Source organism: Alnus glutinosa, chromosome 1 (genome assembly GCF_958979055.1).
Source record: "Alnus glutinosa chromosome 1, dhAlnGlut1.1, whole genome shotgun sequence".
In the NCBI taxonomy this organism is placed as follows: domain Eukaryota; kingdom Viridiplantae; phylum Streptophyta; class Magnoliopsida; order Fagales; family Betulaceae; genus Alnus; species Alnus glutinosa.
Window position 1 is genome coordinate 26,139,984 of NC_084886.1, and position 21,955 is coordinate 26,161,938.

Here is a 21,955-nt window from a genome sequence, read left to right on the forward strand (position 1 = left end):
AATGGGCGAAGGTAGATAAGCAGATTACGCAGGCTATGTGGGACGCGCTGATGGTATGTTTATGAATCTAATTTATTTATTTATTTGAATTAAACTTAAGATTAAGTTTTTCTTGAAGTTTTTAAACCTATAATGCTTAAATTGAATGTGCAGGAGGAGTTCTATCTACCTGTATCAATAGACAAGCGCAAGGCACAACAGGAAACGTGGAATGATATTGGCCGTAAGCACCGCTCGTGGAAGTCAAGGTTCAAAACCAAGCTGGATATTGAGACGGTGACACGCCCGAGATTATACGTGCGAGAGTGCCGGACAATGTTTTTGCAAAGTATGATGCAGAAGATGTAGAGTTCCTGTTGAGCGATTGGTGCACTGAGCAAAAAAGGGTATGTAGGTCTTTAATTGTATGTCAAAAAAATGTTGTGGTTTTTTAATAACAGTTCATTTAATTTTATTACTACTTTAAGTGTGTCAATGCTTACATTTTTATCTTCATGTTCAATGCGTAGGCGACCTCTGAACGGATGAAGAGGCTGCGGGAGCAGAATGACCTTCCCCATTGTACGGGATCCAAAAGTTATGCCAGATTTAATCACGAGGAGTTATGAACAAATATATGTTTATGTTTTTAATATTTGTTGCTAATTGTTTTTTTTTTCTTTACACTATTTTCTCGCTCTCTGTTTGTTATATATTTCAACTGGATGACGACAGACATGTACATCTGGCACGCCCCCCACTCGCGCCACGTCGTTCGTGAAGACCCACACAAGGAAGGACGGCACTTACTTGAATGAACGTACACAGGTCCTATGTGTATGCTACTGATCTATTTTACTAATATTTCTAAATTATGTGTGTGATATGTCATTATTCAGTATATGAGTATTTCATGTTGACGACGTACAGGAGAGGATGACGCAGAGTTTATCCAGTGATCCAGTCGCCACACAGAGCGTCTCAGCAGACACGGTGTGTTGGGCACCGAACGACGCGTACGAACAGCCAGTTGGGAGGCCTGAGTACGCGGGGAGGGTTCAACAGGTTGGGCCGAACGTTACACCTGTTCGGGGGACATGTTTCTCATACAGGCCTCGCTCATAGGGGGGACCATCTGAGGGCACGTCTCGGGATTGGGCCGAACACGCCTGGAAGATGAAAGAAATCCAAGCGGAGCTACGGGCTGAGCGAGAGAGGAATGACGCGTTGGAGTAGCGCATGCAACAGTTCGACGCCATGGAGCAGCGCATGCGACAGTTCGAGGTCTTCATGTCCTCAATGGGAGTATCACAACCATGTCTTGGTGCTTAGTCTTCACCTGCAAATGTAGGTAGTACGTCGTCAGTTAGTAGTGCATCTGCAGGTATGATTTATATTGTGTATAGGACAAAATTAATTTCAATTTGTTTTCATTACCCCTTTAATTTTTCAAGTAATATTATATACTTTAATTGTCTATATTATTTGCAGGTAATGCGACAATGGTTGGTACGTTGTCGCCTATTGGACGACGGCTGAGCCAGCACTCCCCTGTCGCTACACCTTCGCCCGCTACACCATCCCTTGCGCAGCAATCGCCAATTGGCGAGAACACGCCTGGGACGGTACCTCGTGCTTCGCAGGAATGCCCTTCGGATTTGCAGATATTTTGTGTAATTATTTTTTGTTTGTAAAGATTTGCATAGTTAACAAATACGTTATTAATTATTGGTTTGTGTAATTTGATTTTGTGATATTTTTGGGTAAAATAAATATTGCGTTATTTGTGGTCGGAAATAAGAAAATGTTTTTTTTTTAAAATTAATTAACCCAAACAAATTTAAAAAATCAATAACAAAACTAAATTGAAAAAAAAAATCCAAATTGTATTTTTTATTTAATTCTTTAATTGTATTTTTAATTTAATTTAAAAATACAATTTGGAATTTTTTTAAAAAAAAAACACAAAATAAACACGTGTATTGAAATACACGTGTCTGACAGTTGGACACGAGTATTACAACATAGGAGGTGGTGTATTTCCTCATATCAAGGAACCCGATTACCTTGTAAGTGATTATCACTACTTTCCACAAAAAAAAAAAAAAAAAAAAAAAAATGGTCTTGGATTTTTTTAAGGGTCTTGGATTTTATTTCATTTTTTTTGGCAAAGGAACTGGATGATATTGTAGCTTACTATGTAATTCATTTTAGTTAGCAATGTGTTTTACTATGTTTTGTTTCTGTTTGCAGAGAGATGGTCAATATCGGATCAATTCTCAGGCCACACCCACCATGCTAAACTGCCTCATGTACAAACTCTCCTATTACAGGTCTGATTTTGCTGTGAAGTCAGTGGTTTCTAGATGGAGGATACATTTGTTTTAGCTGTTTAAATTTTGAATTTTTTCATCTCTTTACTACAGGTTTGTGGAGACAGATGGTAAAGCCTTTGACAAGCCTTTTAAAAAAATGCGTTGTGGGATATAATTAGCATTGTATGTGATTAATATATTGAGAAATGATCCCTACACTCATTTCTCACAACAGCCCCACAACAAGCTGACGTGGCTGGTAATATTTTATTATTTTTTTTGTTTTCTTTATTATGACTATTAAATTTTGCTAGGGAGTCTTTTTAATAGTTAACTCCTTGCTGAATGTGGTGGGCTTTGAAATAAAAGCAGTTTAATCCATGCAAACGTTATGTAGTCCAGGAATCTAGTTTTCATAACCTCTGTTACTCTTCCATACTGTTAAACCGTGGCGCCCAGGGTGTAGAACATTGCCAATAAAGCGGCTTCTTTCTTGTCACATAATTAAATGTGGCCCCTTGGACCTTTGCTAGTTTTGGCCACCTCTTCTATATGATTTGAAATGGTTAGCTCCTTGTGATGTTTGCATGGATTTCTTTTCCAAAATGTTGTTTTATTTAAGCTGTTTATTAAAAAAAAAAAAGAATAGGTACCATAAGCAAGTGCTCATTCTCATTTCATCATGAGGGAAAAACCAATGATTGATGAGCTTTACTGATCTTGGTGCAACTAGTCAAATATATCTGAAATTTTTCTCATGTGAAGTTCCTGTTCTTTTTCTGATTGGATTTCTGTGGCTTTAATATCAGTTTAGGTGTTCACAACTCATCATTGGATGGTTCGCATATACAAACTGAAACCTCCGAAGAACAAGATCAGGGGTAAGGCAAAGAAATCAAAATCGGTATGTATTCTTCCTCCTTACTCAGTTATGTCTTGAGATTGGGCCCAATGTTATCTAAATAACTGCTTTAATTATTTTTGGTCTTGGCAGAAAGCAAGCTCAACATCGAGCGCCAAAAGAAGTTGGACAAAAAACAAGAATCCATGGCACTGAATGTTATATTTTCTTTTCTGATAGGCAATTTTTCTCAATTCAATTACTGTATTTGATACCTAAATGTACCTGAGAGCCATTGGAGAAGGATTGCGCTGGCATGGTTAAGTCATATTCCTTACAGAAATGCAAATGATCTGGTCAAAGATTTTGTACTTATCTTAGTCTTTTAACACTTGGGTAGAGTGGATGGGAGAGAACAATTTTGGATTAGTTGTTTGGGCTTGGCACCTAGTGCTACATCTTCTATGGTCCATTGAAGGATTATATTGTTTCTTCTTTTCCTTTTTTTCTTTCCTTCACAAATTTAATGGGTTCTTTACATTCTGACAAAGCTCTATTGTTTCTGGGTGGGGGCACATCTACAGTAGCTACATTTTTGGCCTTCTGTACCATCTTAATGATACGAGAATATATTCTTCTTTGAAACCCCAAAGTTGGAAGTCATAGCCAAAGATGAATCAACCGATATTAGAAATTGTCCAAAATCACTCAACAACTAATCAAAAGACCAAAGAAACTGCAGGAACAATTCAGTTTAAGACCAAAAGACAACAATTAAGTTTAACATACATTTAAGAAATTCGTACAAACAGAAAAAAGTATCATACAACTGAATTGTTTCCATAATTTCATTTTAACATCAAGTTAGTATGTCTAGGTTCACTATAACTACAAAAATAAAAGGCTAAAAGCAAAATGACAACTAATAACAAAACACGAAACATCTTCTCATTATGTTGCGCTAATTGCTCCTTACATTTTTTTTTTCAATCAATTCCTCAACTTTCTCCTCCATTTCTTTCAAATGTTGCGCTAATTGTTCCTTGCATTTTTTTTCAATTAATTCCTCAACTTTGTCATTGTCAGCCTGTCTTCTCTCCTCCATCTCTTTCAGATGTTGTGCTAATCTCTTCTCATATACAGACATCTCCTTATCAGCCCATTCAAAAAAATCATAATCATCGGCTTTCTGCATGAAAAAAAAAGGGGTCAACAAAAATGTTATAAACTACTAACGACGAAATATAACACAAAGCTAATTTCAGAATATAACAAAAATTACCCTGTAGTTATTACATCCAAACCACTTTTTAGCGGGATTGGATGTGGTCCAAGAGTTCCTTAGACGTGCAGGAATTCCACACTTACATAACGGATGACCGCTTGACAAATCACTTGTTGTAGACATTTACTTGTGCCTAAATTCAGAAGCACATGACATGAGAATCTTCTATATATTGAATTGGAGGGCTAAATATATGTCACTCAAACAAGAAAGATACAATCATAACCTTCAGATAAGTGCATCACCTTGCACTATACATTGCCAAAAACATTAAATTAAACAAAGAAAGTGAAAAAGCAAGCAACTTTCAGATGGCAACACAAAAATGTTAGCTCCCAATTCTAAATTCAGTGATTCCCAAAAGGAAAAAGAGGATTTTAAACGCACCACTATGAGAGATTACCTGGAAAGGAAATGAAACCTATATTATTCTGTTTGTAAACTACCACCAACAAATGAGTAAATTAAGATGAGTGAGTTCCAAAAACCCAATTCAAAATTGTATAAAATAAGCCAACTGAAGAACACAGAAAACAGTGTTTTCACCTATTTCTTTCGTATGCAGCATGATTTTAGCTTCCCGGTGCTTTATGATTGATAATAAAACAAGAAACAAAAGTGTTTGTGGGTGTGTTATAGTATGGAAAACGATAACACGTCGACATACATTGAAGCCGAACAAAGATGAGTTGTTGAGTGGTAAGAAAAGTCATCGATGGGGCTGCATGCAGGATATGGTGCTTGTTTAATATTCAACCACAAACATGGGAAGTAAATGAAATTGAGCTGTATGATCATATATATGCTTCTCAGAATTCTGCATTTTCTCACAGATTGTCTGATCGTGCATGTGGTGTTTAGCAGTTAGCTTGTCAGCCATGATCTGGCCATCTGTTGCTAGTAGGCAGATGTATAGAAAGCCCATTTCACCCGGGGAACCCCACTATAACACGAAACCTCAAAGGTCATATACTCCTTCCAAAGAATTCTACAAAACACCCAAAAACAACCCAAGTGAAGAATACCCCCTCCGGATGTTCGAATATCTGACCAAAAAAATGTTCTAACACCTGTTAAGAGTCTTATTTTCATCTAAATCAATTCCATCATCTCAATCCAATTTCCAGTTTACAATACAATACAATCCAATTGGGCAAACATCAACAGCACATCCATCACAAATACAAGAAAAAGAAAAAAAATAAAATAGTACGACAGATCAACAAAGCATAGAAGAACAACACAAATCACAGCAAGGAACTAAAAAAAGCAAATCTGAAAACAACTGAAAAAACGCAAAAATGGGGGAGATCGGTACCAGAGCCGAAAATTGGGGAAATCTGGGCCAGAAATGGGTCGCCGGAACTGGGGGACCTCGTCGGCGGTCGTTCTGTCGGAGATGAAAGACGCTCGAAGACAAAAGACGGCCGGAGATGGAGATCGCACGGTGGTTGGGTTTTGGCCGGAGATGGAGAACGATGGTGGCCGTTTGTAGTGGTTTTGGGGACCAAAAAATTGGTTACAGAGAAGAAGACGTACTGCACTGGTTTCAAATGGTCGCCGGAACTGGAAGACGGCCGGAGATGGAAGAGAGCCGAAATTGGAAGAACGACGGAGTTGGCCGAAGATGGAGAACGGCGGTGGCGGGTCGTGCGTGGAGAACGGCGGTGGCGGGTCGTGCTTGGTGGTCGACGGTGGGAAGAAAATGGGTAGATGGAGAGAGGAAGGGAAAAATTTGTGGGGAAGCTCTAAAATGAAGAAAATGGTTAAATGAGTATAGATATCTGAGTTGTTTTCAAATTTCGAAATTTTAAATTTTTTTTTTTTTTTTTCAAATACTCTAAAACTAAAATGGCCCTTTCCACGTAGGAAAGGGCCGGGCAGGGGCCGGCAAGATGGCCCCTGCCTATCATTACTCCCCCTTTAAGCTTCAGTTGATCACAAGCTAGTTTCCCCCTTCCAGTGGGTCTCCTACACTAAAAGGCGTTCAAAACCGCGCAAACTTGTTACACCCGACAACTGACCCGGGTATGTATAAAATGATGAGGACTTCCCCAACTTAAATGTATCCTGCATTTGCTCATTGGTTTTTGTTTTCTGAAGGAATTTGTTATGGGCTTAATTTCTCAAGAACATAATGGATAGAACAAGGGTAGTTCGAGGAATCCTAACACCTCCCAAATCAACTCTAGAGCTGAATAATATTAATCTTTGCTTTGCTTAATTTTATTAAAGAACTTATGGTGTCTTTAAATAGACACTTACAATGAATAGTAAAAGTAAAAGACTAACTAGAATAAACCACTTCTAATGTTATCAATAATGATAACATATTATCTGTAATATTTAAATCCTAATCTAATTCTAATTCTAATGTTATCAATAAAGATAACTTATTCTAAGCTATTCTAGTCTTAAACTCCTAAAGAAATTATGCATTCTTATTTTAAATCAAAAGAGTATTGCTACTACAAGACTTCTTCTACCATAGGATGTAGACCGTAACAGAATTTGTCCTTTCATCCTCGATCACTTTGCTCCGTGCATTCATTTTTTGTGCTTTCCAAAATCAATGGCTACAATTCTCCCACCAAAGTTGGTGTGCATTGAGACTTTAGTTCATGTGCCAGAAATCCTCAGCCTACCCAACAAGAGATGGCACTCTGCTTTTGTGATCATCTATTGTTCTAGAACCCTACTATCTTTTTTCAAAGATTCTCTGTCCCAAAAGAAAAATATTACTGAGATTTCATGTTGTCCATCTTCCACCATTGTGGATCTCACACCAAGCAGTAGCTTCAAAATTGTGAAAGAAAGAAATGTAGTTCCAGATAAGAAAAATGCTGGCGTTTCACGCTCTCCATCATGAATCTCAAACCTCTCACTCAATTGCTAAGAATTTTTTAGCATCATTCCAAAATTGTAACCATTAGATATCATACGGCCAGAAATTGCAAAATAAAAAATTCATGCAAGGACCAAAACTGCTCATTTTTGCATCTAAGATGGTAGCTTAAGCAACTTGATCTAATAAAACACATCAAATCTCTCAACCCTATATCTCTTTGCGCCTCGTAATGTCCATCTTTTCCTTGCTCATCCAATAAAACTTGGATTCGTTTTCCTGATGTCCTTACCAAAAACTCCACATCGTTGCGTTAATTTATTTATAGAGTTGGATCGACATTTGGAAAACGCTCACTTTGTACATATATAGGGATTGGTTGGATCACTGCTTTAATTTTCTTAAAAGCCCGTGATTTGGATTTGCCTACGAGCGACAGTAGTCCCAAATATTTGTCATAGCGTTGTGTGGCTTGAATTCTAGATAGCTGGATAATTTAATCTCTCATCTCTTGGCTGGTATTATGGTATATCTGCTGAAGAAAATTGAGGTTTTCTCCTTATTCAACTTTTGACTAGAGGTTCTCTCATATATTTTCAGCAATCTCGTCGATCTGTACCATTCCACGGAATTTGTCTTGCAAAATAATAAACTATCGTCAGAAAAAAAAAAAAAAATGATTTAGGCTTGGGCCTCTTTTGAATGTTGGCACTCTCGATATGGTCCACACCCTTTCCCTATGGTGTAGAAGAGAACTAAATGCCTTAGCACAAATTAGAAAAAAGTGAGGGGATAGGGGTGTGCTTGCCGAGCTCCCCGCGTTGGAATTATCTTTCCCATTGGCTGGCCATTTACAACAATTGCATAAGAGAACGTGCTAGTATTAATGAACGAAAGCCGACACATTGGTTTTAAGTTCAGACAAAATTATGAATTTATTTACTACTTTAGAGGTGTTATTAATGTAAATTTTCTTTTTTTTTTCCTCTAAAGTCTGAAAATAATGAGATTCAATTCTTTGTAATTATTTTTACCACAACTTGGGCTTTAATTAAAGAGTATCGACTAAACTGCTTTACCATAAATATTAGAGCCTTAAAAAGTTTTGATTTATTTTAATTTGTTTAATAAAAAGAAATTTAATTATACGATTGCCTAATTCTCCTTAGCAATGAGCTTGCCTTAATATATACTATTGCCTAATTCTCCTTAGCAAAATTATGAATTTATTTACTACTTTAGAGGTGTTATATATTAATGTAAATTTTCTTTTTTTTTTTCCTCTAAAGTCTGAAAATAATGAGATTCAATTCTTTGTAATTATTTTTACCACAACTTGGGCTTTAATTAAAGAGTATCGACTAAACTGCTTTACCATAAATATTAGAGCCTTAAAAAGTTTTGATTTATTTTAATTTGTTTAATAAAAAGAAATTTAATTATACTATTGCCTAATTCTCCTTAGCAATGAGCTTGCCTTAATATATACTATTGCCTAATTCTCCTTAGCAAAATTATGAATTTATTTACTACTTTAGAGGTGTTATATATTAATGTAAATTTTCTTTTTTTTTTTCCTCTAAAGTCTGAAAATAATGAGATTCAATTCTTTGTAATTATTTTTACCACAACTTGGGCTTTAATTAAAGAGTATCGACTAAACTGCTTTACCATAAATATTAGAGCCTTAAAAAGTTTTGATTTATTTTAATTTGTTTAATAAAAAGAAATTTAATTATACTATTGCCTAATTCTCCTTAGCAATGAGCTTGCCTTACTCAAAATAGTCTCATATTTATCTCCTTATTAATAATATATATGTAAATCTCCTAGATATGCATCATCACAAGCAGGCTGCGTCAACTAAGGCCAGGCGGCGCATGCGTTTTGTATGTCTAATAATATGTATGTGAATTGATTACAGATTCACAAGGTAGGTGGCTGCATCTCAGGCGCGGCGGCGCATGCATTCTGCAAAGTCTAAAGCCTGCGCAAAATTTCCTTTAACTTACGACTTTTTGGGTGGGAAACCTCACGAAGCCTGAGATACAGGACTGCTTCCATATTTGATCCTCCACTGTTCAGCCGCCACAAAACCGAAACATGTCGGGAACTGCTTTTCCTGTTTACATGCTCAAAAATTGCCATTAACAATTCATTCACTATCCCCTCCTGTAACTTGAATGATTTTCCAAACAATTAACGTGTTATGAAAGTAATATGGGGATAAGTTAGAGGTCGTATTAAAGTAGAATTATGTTGAATAATGATAGTTATCTATTTGAGTTAGTCTTTTAATTACTTGAAGACTAGTAGAGGTATAGAAGTTATTTAGTAGTAGACTAGTAGGTTTCTATTATTTTTTTTTATAAGAGTTTATCTCCAAGTTAGAGTAAGAGTTATGTTCGAGCAAGTAGTTTATTTGTATAAGAAGTTTATTTTAGAGTATAGTTCATCTCTTATTCTATATCAATCTTTATTCTATGTCTTTGTAATTCTCTAATTTATAGGCTTGAGTAATTTATAAAAAGTAAGCAAAATTAATCTCAAATCTTGTATTCGAAAATGTTTAGGTTCCCTCATAATCTAAAGGTCTAGATTCCCTTAAAATCTAAGGTTTAAGTTCTCTCAGAACCTAAAATCTGTGAGAAATTGTTAGGTTTTGAGCGAATCTAGACCTTAGATTTTGGGATTAATTCTGCTTACTTTTTATTAATCACCCACTCATATAAACAAGATAATTAAAAAGACACAAAATAAAGATATAGAATAGGAGATGAATTCTTACCTCTACCCAAAGATAAACCTTTAATACAAATAAACTATTTAGAGATAAACTCCTATTAAAAACAATAGAAACCTACTACTAAATTACTTCTGCACCATAGTGCTACAAATAATTAAAAGACTAAATTAAATAGATATCTATCATTATTTAATATAATTCCACTCTAATATGACTTCTAACTTATACATATCCTCTTATTACTTCCATGACGCCTCTCCTCTTCCCTTATTTGAATTTAAAAAAAAAATGCCAAATATCTTAATATTGCAAAAGTCATGGCAAATATTGGAGACAAAGTAAGTTATAAAAACAAAAACAAAAAAAATATTGTGGTCCACCGCTTGGAATAGAAAATGAGTATTTTTATTTTTTTATTTTTATTTTTTTTTATTGAACAGGGGATGGGGAAACAGGATGAAGTCACACACATCGGAAGTGAATTAAGAGAAAGAGGTAGACGCAGACAACCTTACAAGCGGAATCCAACACATCTCTTCAAAAGTGCTTATCTCTTGAAGAGAGGAATGAACTTATAAGGCCGTCTCACTCTACTTTCCTCACCGATGTGGGACAACACGTACACACACTTCTCTTTTTCTTTTTTTGATGAATAGGGGGAAGGGGAAATCGGAAGAAAATGAGCATTTTGCGCATAGAATTACATCATTCTTTCTTATACATTGCTGCTGTCGTCATGGAAAGTGGAAATTGGTATTTGGAAGTTGAACGACTAATAATATATGTTTGATGGGCTCAACATTTTCCAACACAGTCATTAATTTAATTTAAAACTTGAAAACAAGTGATCGTTTGTCATGAAATGAAAAGAAATTATTCTGATTTTGAAACCCATCCCCACTCTAACTGTCTAACAAGATTTCTTCTCTTTTTCCATGCAATTGGTCACAAGAGTTCCCTACAAGCATGCTGCTACAGAGCCTTTTAAATCTGTTCAATGCAAATAAATTGTTAAGTTTGTCTTTTGGCTTTGAGATATGATATATTGTCACTCTAAGACACAACTCTTTACTATTTTTATTCTAAAAAAAAAAAAAGAAAAAAAAAAAAAAACTCTTTGACCATCTTTGCTTAAGTGGCAACTTTTTTTTTTTCCTTAAAAAAAAAAAAAAAAATTAAAGTTAGTTAGGAGACCACCTTGTCATATATGAGCAAGGTGGTCAAAAATTGTATCTTGAGGTAACAACGTGTCATATCTCTTTGGCTTTTGGGCGTCAATATGTTCCTAGCTTCCACACAGAGACGGAGAAAATAAAAGGAAATTGCCTGGATACATTTAACAACGATGTCCAAATTTTTTCCTTAATTTAGACATTTCCGTTTGCTTAGGCCCAAGGTAAAGCTTGGTCATTCTCCTTCCCCTTTAAGCTTCAGTTGATTACAAGTTTCCCCCTTCCAGTGGGTCTCCTACACTAAAAGGCGTTCAAAACCGCGCAAACATTTTACACCCGACAACTGACCCGGCTATGTATAAAATGATGAGGACTTCCCCAACTTAAATGTATCCTGCATTTCCTCATTGGTTTTTGTTTTCTGAAGGAATTTGTCCTTTCATCCTCGATCACTTTGCTCCGTCCATTCATTTTTTGTGCTTTCCAAAATCAATGGCTACAATTCTCCCACCAAAGTTGGTGTGCATTGAGACTTTACTTCATGTGCCAGAAATCCTAAGCCTACCCAACAAGAGATGGCACTCTGCTTTTGTGATCATCTATTGTTCTAGAACCCTACTATCTTTTTTCAAAGATTCTCTGTCCCAAAAGAAAAATATTACTGAGATTTCATGTTGTCCATCTTCCACCATTGTGGATCTCACACCAAGCAATAGCTTCAAAATTGTGAAAGAAAAAAATGTTGGCAGCCTTCAATCTCTTCCAGAGAATGAAAAATGCTGGCGTTTCACGCTCTCCATCTTTCATCATCATGAATCTCAAACCTCTCACTCAACTTGTGAAAGTGAAAAATGCCGAGCTTTCTCATTGTCCATCTTTCACCATTGTGGATCTCAAACCTGACAAAAGGCTCAAAATTGATCAAACCAGGCTCATTCAACTTGTGAAAGACAAAAATGTTGAGAGGCTACGAAAACTTGGAGGGGTTGATGGAGTAGCATCCAGTCTTGAAGCCACTGTTGAATTCGGCATTCAAGCAGATGCTGAAGATATTGCTCTCCGGCATGAGGCTTTTGGCTCCAACACATATAAAAGACCGCCTGCAAAGAGCTTCTTCCATTTCGTAGTGGAAGCCTTCAAGGATCTTACCATTTTCATCCTTTTAGGCTGTGCCACACTTTCTATTGCTTTCGGCATTAAAGAGCATGGAATCAAAGAAGGTTGGTATGATGGTGGAAGCATATTTGTTGCTATACTTCTTGTCATTGCTGTTTCTTCCATAAGCAACTTCAGGCAAAACAGACAATTTGAAAAGTTATCCAAAGTCAGCAACAATATCCAAGTTGATGTTGTCAGAGCTGGGAGGCGTCAACATATTTCAGTATTTGAAATTGTGGTTGGAGATGTCGTTTGCTTAAAGATTGGAGATCAAGTTCCAGCTGACGGGCTATTCTTTGACGGCCACTCATTGCAAGTGGATGAATCCAGCATGACAGGGGAGAGTGACCATGTAGAAGTAAATTGCAGTCATCCATTTTTGGTTTCTGGTACTAAGGTGGTCGATGGCTATGCTCGGATGCTTGTCACTTCAGTTGGCATGAACACAACCTGGGGCGAGATGATGAGTTCAATCAGCCGTGACACAAACGAAGAGACACCTTTACAAGCTCGCCTCAACAAGTTAACCTCATCAATAGGTAAAGTTGGTTTGCTAGTCGCTTTCCTAGTTCTCGTAGTCTTGTTGGTTCGCTACTTCACAGGAAATACGGAAAATGACAATGGAATAAAGAGTTCAATGGCAGCAAGACCAAGGTTGATGACATAGTGAACGCTGTGGTGGGGATTGTAGCTGCTGCAGTTACTATAGTTGTGGTTGCAATTCCAGAAGGTTTGCCATTGGCCGTCACCCTCACACTTGCTTATTCCATGAAGAGAATGATGGTTGATCAGGCAATGGTGCGGAAGCTCTCTGCCTGTGAGACTATGGGCTCCGCCACCACCATTTGTACTGATAAAACAGGCACTCTCACGCTCAATCAAGTGAAGGTGACAAAGTTTTGGCTAGGGAAAGAAACTTTTGCAACAGGTTCTTACTCATCAATTGCTCCATACATTCTTGAATTGGTCGAGGAAGGAGTTGCTCTGAACACAACTGGTAGTGTTTACAGGCCTAATTCAGAATCTGAAACTGAGTTCTCAGGTAGCCCCACTGAAAAAGCAATTCTTTCATGGGCTGTTCTGCACCTAAACATGGAAATGGAGCAACTGGTGCAAAGTTGTATGATTCTTTATGTTGAATCATTCAATTCCCAAAAGAAACGAAGCGGAGTCCTTGTGAGGAGAAAGGTAGACAACACAATCCATGTACACTGGAAACGTGCTGCAGAGATGATATTGAAGATGTGTTCAAGTTACTATGATGCTTCTGGAATTGTAAAAGATCTTGATGATGCTGAAAAGATGAAATTTGAGCAAATTATTCAAGGTATGGCAGCTAGCAGCCTCCGGTGCATTGCATTTGCACATAAGCAGGTTTCAGAAGAAGATCAAGAAAATAAAAAGCTAAAAGAAGATGGTTTGACCCTATTAGGACTGGTGGGGCTTAAGGACCCATGTCGTCCAGGGGTGAAGAAAGCTGTGGAAGATTGCCAATATGCCAGTGTGAACATTAAAATGATCACGGGAGACAATGTTTTCACTGCAAAAGCTATAGCCACCGAGTGTGGGATACTCAGGCCTGGTCAAGACATGGTCAGTGGAGCAGTAGTAGAAGGCGTGGAATTCAGAAACTATACGCCAGAGGAGAGATTGGAGAAAGTAGATAAAATTTGTGTGATGGCAAGGTCCTCTCCCTTCGACAAACTTTTGATGGTAGGATGCTTGAAACAAAAAGGCCACGTGGTTGCAGTTACTGGCGACGGCACAAATGATGCACCGGCACTAAAAGAAGCTGATATAGGACTTTCGACGGGGATTCAAGGCACCGAGGTGGCCAAGGAAAGCTCAGACATTGTCATTTTGGATGATAATTTTGCTTCTGTGGCCACAGTTCTAAAGTGGGGAAGATGTGTCTATAATAACATCCAGAAGTTCATCCAATTTCAACTTACTGTAAATGTTGCTGCTCTGGTGATCAACTTTGTGGCAGCAGTTTCAACTGGTGAAGTCCCGCTAACAGCAGTGCAGTTATTGTGGGTGAACTTGATCATGGATACATTGGGTGCTCTGGCTCTTGCGACAGAGCAACCTACTAAGGAGCTTATGGATAAACTACCTGTGGGTCGGACAGAGCCACTCATTACCAACATTATGTGGAGAAACCTCTTAGCCCAAGCTTCATATCAAATAGTCGTCCTCTTGACCCTGCAGTTCAAAGGTGAATCAATCTTTGGTGTGACTAAGAAGGTAAATGAGACCTTAATCTTTAATACTTTTGTTCTTTGCCAAGTCTTCAATGAATTCAATGGAAGGAAGCTCGAGAAGAAGAACGTCTTCAAGGGGATACACAAGAATAGATTGTTTTTGGGGATCATCATGATAATGTTGGAAATTGGAAACCACACATACACTAAGAGAGAGAATGAAAAGGAAGAGAGACAATAAATTGATAGAGGACTTTGTATACTTTTATTCAACTTAATTCAAAATAACTTGCTTACATGGATATTTATAGGATACAAATGACCCTTCTAACTTCTTCACATTAACTCCATTCATTTACATCTCAAATAACTCCCATGTAACTCCTATGTAAAATAACTCTTGAAAACTCAAAAGACACAACCTCTTCAAGTCACTTAATTAGTAACTTACAAGAATAAGAAAAGACTCAAATAAATGTTATTAAAAATTAAGTTTAGTATTCAACATCCCCTTTTAAACTTAATTTTCAGTGACTCCAAGTAATGCTCGTAGCTTGCTAAAAATCTAATTCTTTAGGGGCTTTGTAAAAATATCCGCAACTTGATCATGAGTCTTCACAAACTTGAGTTGTACCTCCTTCTTGACAATGCACTCTCTAATAAAATGATACCTCGTGTCGATGTATTTGCTCCGATCATGGAATACCGGATTTTTTGCCAATGCAATTGCCGACTTATTGTCAACAAAAATTTCCATAGCATCCTCTTGTGGCATGTGTAGCTCTTTCAACAATTTCCTCAACCAAATTGCATGACAGACACTTGATGTAGCGGCAACATATTCAGCTTCACATGTTGAAAGTGTCACAATTGGTTGCTTTTTAGAACTCCAAGTAAATGCCGAACTCCCCAAATAAAAAACAAATCCAGTTGTGCTCTTTCTATCATCTACATCTCCACCCCAATCACTATCACTGTAACCCACAAGTTTAAATTCAATAGAGGATGGATAAAGTAGACCAAAATCAATTGTACCTTTGACATAGTGAAGAATTCTTTTAGCCGCCTTGAAATGAGTTGTAGCCCAACTCCATAGAGAATATCTGGCCTTGTGCATGTCAAATATCTCAAACTTCCAACTAAACTCTTGAAGATTGTTGGATCCACCCTTTCTCCTTCTTCGTGCTTTGACAATTTAATCCCACATTCTACCGGAGTGCTAACATGTTTGCAATTGTTCATCTTGAACTTTTTGAGCATTTCCCTTGCGAAACTTCCTTGAGAAATAAAAATTCCTTTTTCCATTTGCTTTACTTCAATTCCAAGATAATAGGACATGAGGCCAATATCTGTCATTTCGAATTCTTGAGTCATTGCTTTCTTGAAATCCTCGAACATACTTGGATTGTTGCCTGTAAAAATTAAATCATCCACATACAAGCAAACAAGCAAAATATTTCCATTTTCACACACCTTAGCATAAAGAGCATATTCATGAGGACATTTGGTGGAAGCCATTCTTTTGAAAGTAGTTATCAATTCTACTATTCCATGCCCTTGGTGCTTGTTTTAAGCCATACAATGCCTTTTTCAACTTCAAGACTTTCTCATCATCCCCTTTGATGACATAGCCCATAGGTTGTTCAACATAAATTTCTTCTTCAAGAATTCCATTCAAGAAAGCAGATTTTACATCCATTTGATAAATCTTCCACTTATTTTGAGCCGCAAGAGAAATCACCATCCTTATGGTTTCCAACGGTGCAACAGGAGCAAAAACTTCACCATAATCAATGCCGGGTCGTTGGCTATAACCCTTGGCAACCAACCTTGCTTTGTATCTCTCGATTTCTCTTTTAGCATTCTTCTTTGCCTTGAACACCCACTTCACTCCAATGGGTTTTTGTTCTTTTGGAATAGTCGTCAACTCCCATGTGTTGTTCTTTTCAATTGCTTTGATTTCCTCATCCATGGCATTTCTCAATTTTTCATATTTCACCGCTTCTTCAAAACCTATTGGTTCACAATCCGCAAAATGACAATAAAGAGTTAGATCATCATTTAAATTCTTTGTTACCTCATAGAGTTCTTGGAGACTTCTCATGTGTGGTGGCATTTCACGAGAACTTCCTCTCGAAGATGATGACGACGGCGTACTAGAATTTGTTGGTGATGGAGAAGGTGTAGTAACCTCTTCGTTTCTTGACTCTTCTTCTTCTTCAAGAAAAGGAAAGAAATCATATTTTTCTTCCTCTTGAGTGCTCCAATCCCAAAAATCTTCTTCATCAAACTCCACATCTCTACTAATCACCATTTTGCCGGAATTTGGATTGTAAAGCTTGTAGCCTTTAGAACTTGAGTCATAGCCAATGAAAATATACCTCTTACTTTTATCATCAAGCTTGGACTGCTCTTGATTCGGTACGTGTGTATAGCCAATGCTTCCAAAAACTCGCAAATGAGAGACACTTGGCTTTCTTCCGCTCCATACTTCTTGTGGTGTCTTGTTCCATACGCTTTTTGTAGGACAACGGTTTGATAAATATACAGCACAATCAACAGCTTCCACCCAAAATTCTTTAGGCATTCTCTTTGTCTTCAACATGCTTCGAGCCATATTGAGAATTGTCCTATTTTTTCTTTCAACAACACTATTTTGTTGTGGCGATCTCGGAACCGTTAAAGGACGACGAATTCCATTTGCTTCACAAAATTCTTTAAATTCATTAGATGTGAATTCGCCTCCTTTATCAGATCTCAAGGATTTAATACAATAACCGCTTTGTTTTTCTACAAAGACTTTGAATTTTTTGAAAACTTCAAAGACTTGAGACTTTTCCTTCAAAAAATAGACCCAAGTTTTTCGACTAAAGTCATCAATGAAAAGGAGGAAGTAACAGTTTTTACCGAATGAAGATGGCTTAATTGGTCCACAAACATCCGCATGAACAAGTTGAAGCGGCTCATTTGCTCTTGTAGTAGATTCTTTTGGAAAGCTTTTCCGAAATTGTTTACCAACAAGACATCCTTCGCAAAGTTGATCCGATTGATTAATGGAAGGCAAGCCATTCACCATCTTCTTTTGTGCCAACAACTTTAATCCGCCAAAATTTTCATGTCCAAACCTCAAATGCCAAAGCCAAGATGAATCTTTCAAACAAGTCTTGAGACATTTAGCCACATCCGTTTGAATATTTAATAAAAACATTCTATTGCTTGTCATGGGAACTTTAGCTATCAAATTCTTCTTGTCATCTCTTAGTAAAAGACTACGATTTTTCATATGAATTTCATAATCTTTTTCCAAGAGTTGTCCCAAGCTCAAAATATTACTTTTCATACTTGGAACAAAATAAACATTTGTAATAAATTGATGTTCTCCATTTTTCAAGCAAATTAAGATCGTACCTTTCCCTTTTATTGGAACTTTAGATAAGTCTCCAAAAGTAACATTTCCGCTCACCGATTCATCAAGCTCCACAAACTTGTTTTTGTCTCCACACATATGGTTGCTTGCCGCATTATCAAGATACCACGAGTTATTCTCTCCTCTTTCTTCTCCTTTATAAGCTAGCAATAAAGTGGGCTCCGCTTCCTCATTTTCAGCATAATTAACTTTCTTTTCAACATTGTTAGTATGGCTTCTACACTCCCAAGCATAATGACCATATTTTTGGCAATTATAACATTTAACTTGAGATTTATCATACCTTCTTCCATATTGCTTCAAATTATTTCCTCATCCTCGTCCTCTTGATGCTTGACCTCTCTCTTCGTAATTGAAACTATTACGTCTGCCTCTTCCTCTTCCTCTACCACGGCCACGGCCTCGTCCACGTCCATGTCCACATCCTTGACCTTGTCCTCTTTGACTCATTTCCGGTTCTTCTTCCTTATCTTTGAAACAAATCTTTGTAGCAAGAACTTGTTCCAATGGCTCTTCTTTCTTCTTGTTGAGCCTTTCTTCATGGGCTTGAAGAGATCCCATGAGTTGATCAATACTCATGGTTTCTAAATCTTTTGACTCTTCAATAGCAACAACGATATAGTCAAATCTTTGTTGCAAGGAACGAAGGATCTTTTCAATGACACGAACATCCTCCAATCTTTCTCCATATCTCTTCATTTGATTTACTATGGCCAACACCCTTGAAAAATAATCCGCAATCGACTTGGAATCTTTCATTCGTAAAACTTCAAATTCGCCTCTTAACGTTTGAAGGCGAACTTTCTTCACTTTATCAACTCCTTGATGAGAGTTTGTGAGAATCTCTCATGCTTGCTTGGAGGTGGTTGCATTCGCCACCTTCTCGAACATAGCCTCATCCAAACATTGATAAATAAGGGTGAGAGCTTGTTGATCCTTCTTTCGAAGTTTCTGCAAAGCCTCTCTTTGATTAGGACTCAAAAGAGCTTCGTCACTAGGCTCATCGTAGCCTTTTTCTACAATCTCCCAAGTATCTTGTGATCCAAGCAATGCCTTCATACGAATGCACCAATTATCAAAATTGTCTTTGGAAAGGTGAGGGAATTGAAATGGAAAGGTTGAATTGGCCATTTCTCTAGGATCAATAAGCTGGGCTCTGATACCAGTTTGTTGGAAATTAGAAACCACACATACACTAAGAGAGAGAATGAAAAGGAAGAGAGACAATAAATTGATAGAGGACTTTGTATACTTTTATTCAACTTAATTCAAAATAACTTGCTTACATGAATATTTATAGGATACAAATGACCCTTCTAACTTCTTCACATTAACTCCATTCATTTACATCTCAAATAACTCCCATGTAACTCCTATGTAAAATAACTATTGAAAACTCAAAAGACACAACCTCTTCAAGTCACTTAATTAATAACTTATAAGAATAAGAAAAGACTCAAATAAATATTATTAAAAATTAAGTTTAGTATTCAACAGATAACCATTGTTCTTCAGGTGATCATGGTACAGTTTTTGAAGAAGTTTGCAGATACAGAAAGGTTGAATTGGGTGCAATGGGGTGCATGCATTGGAATCGCAGCACTATCTTGGCCAATCGGTTGGATTGTCAAGTGGATACCTGTTCCACAGAAACCGTTTCTTTGCTACCTAATGTGATATCCCAGTCCATAATTATTTAGTAAGAGTTTTTAAGAAAGGACCTAAATAAGTAGATTATATGTTCTATTTGAAAGTGGTTTATTAAAATAATTTTAATTTTGAACATTTGTACGAGGGAAGAGTTATTATTTTAAGATATAAAAGATCAGAGATGATATTTGAAAGATTTTTTTTTTTTTTCTTAGAGAATCATGTTTTAATTTTTATATCATGTCAATAGAAATAATAATAATAATAATAATAAAAAAAAAAACAAACCCGGCAACTTATATTTTGTCAAAGAGGTTTAAATGAGGGCCAGCTACCTCTTAAAAAGTTGGGAATAGGAAGATGCATATTAAAGAGGATGATGGATCATTCGAGAAGATTTAAATGCAAGAGATATTTCAATGAAAAAAAGAAGAAGAGGATGATGGATCATTCGAGAGGATTTAAATGCAAGAGATATTTCAATGAAAAAAAAAAAAAACAAAAAAAAAAAAATGTAAAGTACACATATCCCTATCAAATTATCATTCGATTGTCAATGTCCCTACCAAACTACCAAGTGTGTCAATGTTCTCTCAAACTACAAAAAAAATAAAATAAATAAAATAAAATAAAATAAAATAAAAAATAATGTTAATGTCCCCCTTAGACCAACAAAAAGACAAAAATCACCCTACATTTTTTTCAATAAGACAAAAATGTCTTTATAAATATGAAAAAAAAAAAATTAAAACTAAAAAATTAAAAAATAAACAAAAAAATATATTTTTTAAAAAACAACTTAAAAAAATTAAAAAATTAAAGAAAAAGGAAAATAAATTAAAAAACAAAAAAGAACGATTTTTTTAAAAAAAACAAAAAACAAAAAACAAACGAAAAAAAAAAAGAAGAAGAAAAAAACAGTTTTTTATTTTTATTTTTATTTTTATTTTTTGTATAAATTTTTGTTTTTTTTAATAATTATTTTATTTTAATAATTTTATGAAGGGTATTTTTGTTATTAGGGAGATATTGACATTTTTTTTGTAGTTTAAGGGGGGATATTGACACGATTGGTAGTTTGGAGGAAACATTGATAATGAGGTGGTAGTTTGAGAGTGTTATGTGTAGCTTTCCAAAAAAAAAAAGGAAAAGGAAAAGAAAAGAAAGAGATACGTGATGTGTTGTAGGAAATTTTGTTAGATTTGGAATTTATGTTCATTAAGGTTCGTTTGTGTTTGCGATTTAAAAATAGCAATTTTAAAATGTGCGTTTTCAAAAAATAGTTTAAGAAATGTAGTTAAGTATTAAGCAAAATCGCAGTTTGATATTTAAAATAGCATATTAGTCTTAAAATTTTGTGTTTTTAAAAAAGTACATATTTGCCTGCAGTGGCAGACCCAGCCTTGTAAATATGTGGGATGGCCAAGTTGAAAAAAAAAAAATTGGGGGGCAAAACTAAAAAAAATTAGTAGTAAAATTTAAAAATCGCCACTATTTGCCTGTGATTTAACAAAACAGTTTTCTGCGTTTTCAAATAGTAATTTTTTAAAAATGTAATTTTTAAATAATTTATTTTCTGCCATTTGATTTAAAAATTGCACCTTTTTTTTTTTTTTTTAACGAAATGGTAATTTCAAAAAAGAGAAGAAAGAAGCAAGAAAAAAAAAAAAAAAAAAAGTGCAAAGGATGAAGGGAAGAGAATCACGGCTAGTTTTTAAGGCAGTGGAAAAATTGACCAAGCAATGGGGCTTTACTGAAAATGCGTGAAATACCTTCTGTTGTGCCCTGTCTTTACTTAATGAAAGACAAAAGTGAAAATTCTCGATCTTCACTGAGCACTACTAACTCTAAGAGTTTATATATATATATATATATATTAACCATGCAGCAAAAATATCAACAATAAAGTTTTGCCTTTCAATTGATCTTATAAACTCAACAATAAGACATATCAGAAATTCTATTACATATTGTAAAGTCATTACAAACTCAAATCTTACTCTTTATATATCTAAACTACAATATACTACACATGGCATTAAAACAAATTCTATAAATATCGATTTAACTCAAATCAGAACTTCATGAGACTAGGGTCCCTGAGTACCTCAAGAAAAGACATCTAAGCATTGCTATGAGATTCCTACAATCTTCCATACCTGCAAGCTCTATCACAATAACTATGCAATTGTGATCCACAATTACATTAGCGAATTAATAAGTCCACGGCCTCAATAAAGTATAAGGAATTATTGAGCATTTTCAAATATGAGCCATCTTTTTAGAAAATGTCTCCAACATGGTGATTATAATAACAACTAAATTGGGTTTAC

The 21,955-nt window shown here is 35.9% G+C and overlaps 2 long non-coding RNA genes and 1 pseudogene across 2 annotated transcripts; all 3 read left to right on the forward strand.

The window, feature by feature from the left end:
- Positions 1 to 270: 270 nt before the first annotated feature.
- LOC133858342 (uncharacterized) lies at positions 271 to 808 on the forward strand. Its single transcript, XR_009898511.1, has 3 exons — positions 271 to 386; positions 510 to 561; positions 715 to 808. It is a non-coding gene; the product is annotated as an uncharacterized LOC133858342 (long non-coding RNA).
- A 1,195-nt stretch (positions 809 to 2,003) lies between these two features.
- Positions 2,004 to 2,435, forward strand: LOC133870454 (uncharacterized). Its single transcript, XR_009900736.1, has 3 exons — positions 2,004 to 2,048; positions 2,233 to 2,312; positions 2,406 to 2,435. It is a non-coding gene; the product is annotated as an uncharacterized LOC133870454 (long non-coding RNA).
- Positions 2,436 to 6,934: 4,499 nt separating this feature from the next.
- LOC133877983 (putative calcium-transporting ATPase 13, plasma membrane-type) lies at positions 6,935 to 19,758 on the forward strand (annotated as a pseudogene).
- The last annotated feature ends 2,197 nt before the right edge of the window (positions 19,759 to 21,955 follow it).